This window comes from Phyllopteryx taeniolatus, chromosome 17 (genome assembly GCF_024500385.1).
Source record: "Phyllopteryx taeniolatus isolate TA_2022b chromosome 17, UOR_Ptae_1.2, whole genome shotgun sequence".
NCBI lineage: Eukaryota > Metazoa > Chordata > Actinopteri > Syngnathiformes > Syngnathidae > Phyllopteryx > Phyllopteryx taeniolatus.
The window spans coordinates 20210896-20216931 of record NC_084518.1 but is presented as its reverse complement, the minus strand read 5'-3'; the positions used below and the strand labels follow the sequence as shown (position 1 = coordinate 20216931).

General features: G+C 44.6%; 1 long non-coding RNA gene across 2 annotated transcripts in view; it reads left to right on the top strand.

Annotated features, from left to right (window-relative positions):
* The window catches only part of LOC133467475 (uncharacterized), a 59207-nt gene that overhangs the window by 16392 nt on the left and 36779 nt on the right, over positions 1-6036 (top strand). For both annotated transcript variants that reach the window (XR_009785231.1, XR_009785230.1), the window contains exon 2: positions 1099-1223. This is a non-coding gene — a long non-coding RNA (uncharacterized LOC133467475). The remainder of the gene's footprint in view (positions 1-1098; positions 1224-6036) is intronic.

The following is a 6036-nucleotide window of genomic DNA, read 5'->3' as shown; positions in this document are numbered from 1 at the left end:
GTGGATGCGCATTTGCTCGACGACAGCGGCATCCCCGTCGTCTACTTGTGAGGCCTGCATTGCTACATAATGACACACACACACACAAATACACATTGAGGTACTTAGCAGGCAGCTCGACTACTGTGATTACTCAACGAGTGGCTACAGGAGTTAAGTAGTAAGTACCCTGAAGGTGAGGCCTGCTCGTCTGTCCTCTGTGCAAATAGGTGAAGGGATTATTCGGCCCTTTAGCGGCGGTGTGTGTGTGTGTGTGTGTGTGTGTGTGTGTGTGTGTGTCAATAATCATCGCCAAATAACAGCACCTAAAGAAAAGTACTAGTGAAAAAGCGTTCGCTTTCTCCGTTTAGCTCATCACAAGCGCCAAATACCGTGTGAGTACGCCAATGGGAAAGTCATTTGTATTCTTTGACCGGTGGTGGAGCAGGTGGTGGGGTTTTCCCTGTTAAAAATGTCAAGAACCTTGCAAAAACACGCCGCGTCGAACGCATCCGTCGTGATGAGACGCGCTAACAGACTGCAGCGAGAGAGCCTCGTGACGAGAACCGTTTTATCCCAGAGGAGACTGTGGAGAATTAATACTGTGAGCTAGCTGTATGCTAAAGTTAGCATGTGTGTTTTATTTTTGTGTTCTCGTCGGGAAACTCTGAAGGGCACGCAACGGCCATGGAGAAGAGCCTCGTAAAGAGATTCTCATTTTATCTGAGAGGAAACGGCACAGCAAAATGGAGACTGTGGAGTATACTACTATAAGAGGATGTTAGCAGGATTTGCTTTAATTTGTATTTATTTTTTTCGTGGGGCGGGGGAAGGAATGCAAAAATCACTCACGGATCCAGGATGAGAGCCTTGTAATGAGATATTTTATCCAAGAGGAGACTGTGGGACCCTTGGATTAGTACATCGGGAAGCTGGAAAAAACCATGCCGCATTGAATGCATTAGTCGTAGCAAAAGACTTGCTAACAAACGGCAACCACCATGCAAGCAGACATTTAATCCGATAGGAGACTTAGGGCCGCTGCGGTCAATTGTTGACTGTGCAGAATAATACTGCAAGCTAATGTTGTCTGTGCGTCTTTGTTTTTGTCATTTCTAGACTGCGAAATCCACAGCACATTGAACGCATCGGTCGTAGTGATATTCTAACAAGGAACCAAAGCTGGAGAACGAGGATCTGCTCAACGGATCCAAGAGGAGACGGTGGACCACTGCAGCCAAGTGGTAACTGTAGAGTATAATACCGCACGCTAACTGTAAGCTAACACCGTATTGAATGCATCAGTCGGAGCGGGTTTCCAACAAATAACGAGCAACGGTAAGGAGACCCATTTCATCCTGGAGGAGACTGAGGGCTGCTGCTGCAGCCAAGTGGAGACTCTGGAGGAAAATACTTCATGCTAAATGTAGCTTGTGTGTTTATTTTTGCCATTTGGAGACGTGCATCTAATATCTAACATCAAGCGACCCGCAGTGGTTTATCCACTGGAGCCGAACAAGTACTCTCACTCTGTACTTAAGTGCAAGTACAGATTCTGTAAGTAGAACTACTGATTAAACTCCTGAAGTAAAAGTCAGGTATAGTCTCTGAAATGTACAAAATTCAAACCACATTTTCACTGTCAATTATATACCCATTTGGATAACATGGCAGAATGGGGAAAAACAAACAAACCAACAAACAGAAAATAAGTAAAGTACAGGTACCTGTAAAATGTACTTAAATACAGTGGAAAAGAGGTTTTCGACTTGAAAGGTTCCACTTGTGATCCGAGAAGATCTTCTCGATTCGGTGCCTCTCTGCTGGTAACAAAAGATTTAACGTCTGCATATCCGCCAGTTTGTTCTGCATTTAGGAACAAATTCCCAACAGGATTAAATTGGACTTTTTTCTTTTCCTGCTGCTCATTCCGCTCATCCTCCCCTTTCCACTATCAAAATTCTTCAGATCACGCGTTGATGAATTGTTTTTCAACATCTGGACTTCTGCAGAAGCAGAATGTGCCCGAACGAGATTTACGGCGGCGCTTTACGGGATCGTGTTGCGCCGCGCCGGCCCTTTAAGATGATCCCTTCGCTTCTATTCATGCGGTCAATAATCTGACATTTTGAAAAATCAGTCAAAATAAGGTCATTCTAAAGTCCCTTCATTTACTTATCCGCTGTAGCATTAGCTTAGGTTGGATTTAGCGTCCTAGCGACACAACAGACCTCATCTGACTTAGCAGCCTTGTTTAGCATTAGCTTGCTTGTTTGTTTAATTAATTCATTAATTCATTTATTGCATTGAAGCTTGTAATCAAGTCAACATACTGATAGCATCGTGACAAGATTTGCCAAATATAACAGTCTGTCAAAAATCCTGAATCCGGTTGGAATTGCCAATTCCACTTGACTACAACGCACCAAGAATTTAGAAAATCGGATTTTTGTTTCCGAAGAACTTGAGTTGTCTGGGAAAAATGGCCTTTTTGGGGAAATTTATTTTTTTGTGTGATATCGCCGATGGAAAATCTGGTTAAAGAAATATCTTCAAATTAGAGTAAAACAGTATAACGGGATTATTTCCCACCATCTCCTCCACCCTTTTTGCTTCGTCTGCTGCTCGGGGAGGCCCTTCTCTGATTGGCTGACAAGTTACAGGTGATAATACCCGTTAATAAACAGGGCCAAAATTCCGAGGGGTTAAAATAAATCACAAAGATGGCAGACACTTGTCATGTTGCTACGATCAGCTTCATTTAGCTTTGCCTTGTGTTGATTAGCATTACATCTTCGTTGCTAGTCCACATGCTAGCAAAACATATTTTTGGTAGCGACCTCGTTTAGCATTAGCTTGTGTTGTTCAGCATCACAGCTAGTCATAAAAAACAAAACTTGCCTTGCTATACGTCTTATTTAACATTATTTTGTGTTCTTTAGCGTTATAGCTACATAAAAAAGTGTCTAGTTTAGCATGAACTTGTTTTTTGGCATCTTACTGAATTCCTTGTTTACCATTAGCTTGTGTTGTGTACCGTTACAGCTACATGCTAGTTGACATGCCGGTAATAACAACAAGCTGACTGTTTACTAGCAGCCTCGGTTAAGTGTCGCTTCTTTTCGTTTAGTCTTCAAGCTACATTCAAACCGACACGCTAACAACATGCCTTGTCGTGGCGAGAGTTGTTTAGCATCACAGCTCCAATACGAACACCATTTTCTCACTCGCAGCCTCGTTTAGCGTGAACATTTTCTTTTCTGATCTTCTCTGCTTCCTCATTTCTGGTCTGAAAGCGAATGGGAACGCGTCCAATTTTCCATCCTTTGAGGCGCATGACATTACATTCCCTCTTTTTTTCCCCCTCTCCCCTCTAACGTGAGAAGTCTGACAATTTCCTTTCAAGAGGGCCTCATGAAACGACTCGTGATTACCACACTTGACTTTTTTTCCACGACGTTTGTGGCATGGAGGCAACCACTCAGCACATTTTTCAAGCAATTGGGAGACCAATGAGTGTGTTGCAGCAAGGCAGCCATCTTTGTGGAATGTGTTACAATGCACTAGTCAGGTTTGTAGAGTGTTTTGCATCCAGTGTGAAGGCCATTTTTGTGAAATGCGATGCTACGTGTTCGTGCAGTGTGTCGGAATGTGTCGCACCATGTCAGCCATGTTTGTGGAGTGTTTTCCGTACAGCAAGTCTGCCATTTTTGTGATGTGCTTTGCTGCTTGCCCTCCATGTTTGTGGAGTGTATTCCTTCAGGTCAGCCATGTTTGTTGAGTGCTTAGCAGGCAATCGGTCAGCCATTTTTGTGGAAAGTGGAGTGCTGCGTCAGCAGTCTTTGTGGGAAGTGTTGCAAGCCCACTGGCCTCTTTGTGGTTTGTGTCGGCCATCTTTGTGGAGTGTTTTGCAGGAGCGTCAGCCATTTTTGTAGAAAATCAGTCTGCCATCTGCACAATACATGTGGTACAATAGCTGCTAAGCTAATTTCTATGTGGCATTGTTCATCTTTGGCAGAGTTCTTAATACGACTGAATGCTGCAGTTGTCTTTGTTAGGAAACATTTTTTGTTATTCTTGTACTGGATCGTTATTGGATTGCGTGGGTGTACTTAATTTAATGTTACGCTAGTATGCGCGTGTGCGTGGATGTTTTCCGTTTGCGCACGCCGGCAAAGTTCAACGCGTGGAAGACTTCTCTAAGGTCAGAAAGTCGCCGAGCATCGGAACAGACCGGCCAGGTTTCGACCTGCTGCTCCCTTTTGTGTTCACCTGACACAAAGACTAATTGTGCAAACATCAGCGTTGCCCAAAATACATATTGAAAGCATTTTCGGACAAACAGGCGAGACAAAGCGAGCGTCGCGCGCTGTCACGGAATGTCGGCGGCGAAGCGGCGAGAGCGGAGAGCGCGTTCGTAGTCTCGCTTGAAGGGGCCTGAAAAGGCGGACGAGGCGGAGGCCGTCACACATGCAGAAAGCAAAAAAAAAAAAAAAAAAAAAAGGCTGTCAGAGAAGAACAAAACGCAGAGAGGAATGACGAAGACGCACCTCCTCCTCCTCATGAAGCGCCGTGTACCTGCCCGCTGCGTGGAACCAATGTAAGTGCATGAAAACACACCACCATGGGAAAACGCAGTCAACACACACACACGCACCAGTGCAGACGTGCGTTTTGCCACACATAAACCATGTTTGTGGCATGTAACATGTCGGCCATGTTTGTGGAGTATTTTACCGCGTGCACGTCCGCCATATTTGCGGCGTGGATTGCAGCGTCTTTTTTTTTTGCGTCGTGTTTGTGGATGTTTTGTGCTGCAGCCGGACAAGCCGAGCCTGTGGAAAGTGGCGCACAGTGTCGGCCATCTTCGAGGAAATTCTTTCACTGTGTCGGTCATCTTTGTAGAGTGTTTTGCCACTTGGCTTTCCTTTCTTACGAGTTCTTAAAACTAGGCCTTTGTCATATTATGAATTAAGAGTCTCATGCATTTTTTTTTTTTTTTTTTGCATAACATCACCCGCCATTGAAAAGAAGGTCAGGCGCATAATTCACGGCCACCTTTTGGTTTCATTTCATCTGGGAAGTTGCTGGACAAAGTCATGGGCCGGGCCCGTCCATCACTTCTTAGTACGCACACGCAGTCTTCATCCCCACATCCTCCCTTAGAAGCCAAGTGATGGATGTGTTTTTCAGAAGTTGACGTAGCGAGCGGAGGGAGGAGGGATGAGGACAACGGCGCACAATTTACTGCCCTTCTCTGGAAATTCCAGCCGCAGGAAGGTATGGAGGACTCAGAGTGGGAATAGCGGGCCTGGCACTTTTATCTCCGCGGTCAGATCAAAACGGAAAAGCTTCTTTGCGTCAGCCTGCGGGATGAGCAACGAGAGTCAAAGTGCAAGCCACAGGGGCAGCATTAACAATTATTTAGTACACTGTGCGGCAAAGTATTTTGTTAGCCTAATGGCGTCGTTGAACATTTTTGGAAATTAATAAACCATTTTCAGCAAGAGCATTACTATTTTCATGTTCAATCCGGAAGTTAAAAATGACTTCATGATTTGCTGTTTGCCATGTCGGTGGAGTCCAGCGCAACTCGTCAGCCATTTTTGTGGAAATGTTTGCCACGTGTCGGTCATGTTTGAGTGTTTTGCCGCACGTCGACCATCTTTGTGGCGTTGGTTTCGATATGCATGTCTGCCATATTAATTCCGTGTGTGTGGAGTGTGGTCCAACATGTTCATGCATGTGGAACAGATTTCAGCATATCTGCCGTTTTGTGTCTGCCATCTTTATGGCACCTCGTCAGCCATGTTTGCGGAGGGTGTTGCAGTGCAGCGTGTCGGCCATCTTTGTAGTGTGCGTTGCAGCGTGTCTGCCAGTGTGTAGAATAACACACGACACACTAACCACTCCGTATTGCACGACACAAATGCATATTTTATTGTTGTTAAAACATTCACTGGTTGTAAAAAAAAATAAAATAATAAATCTGAGTTGTGAATAGAAACACTTATGGAAGAAAGTACGATATTGTAATTCCTATTAACGAATAGGTGA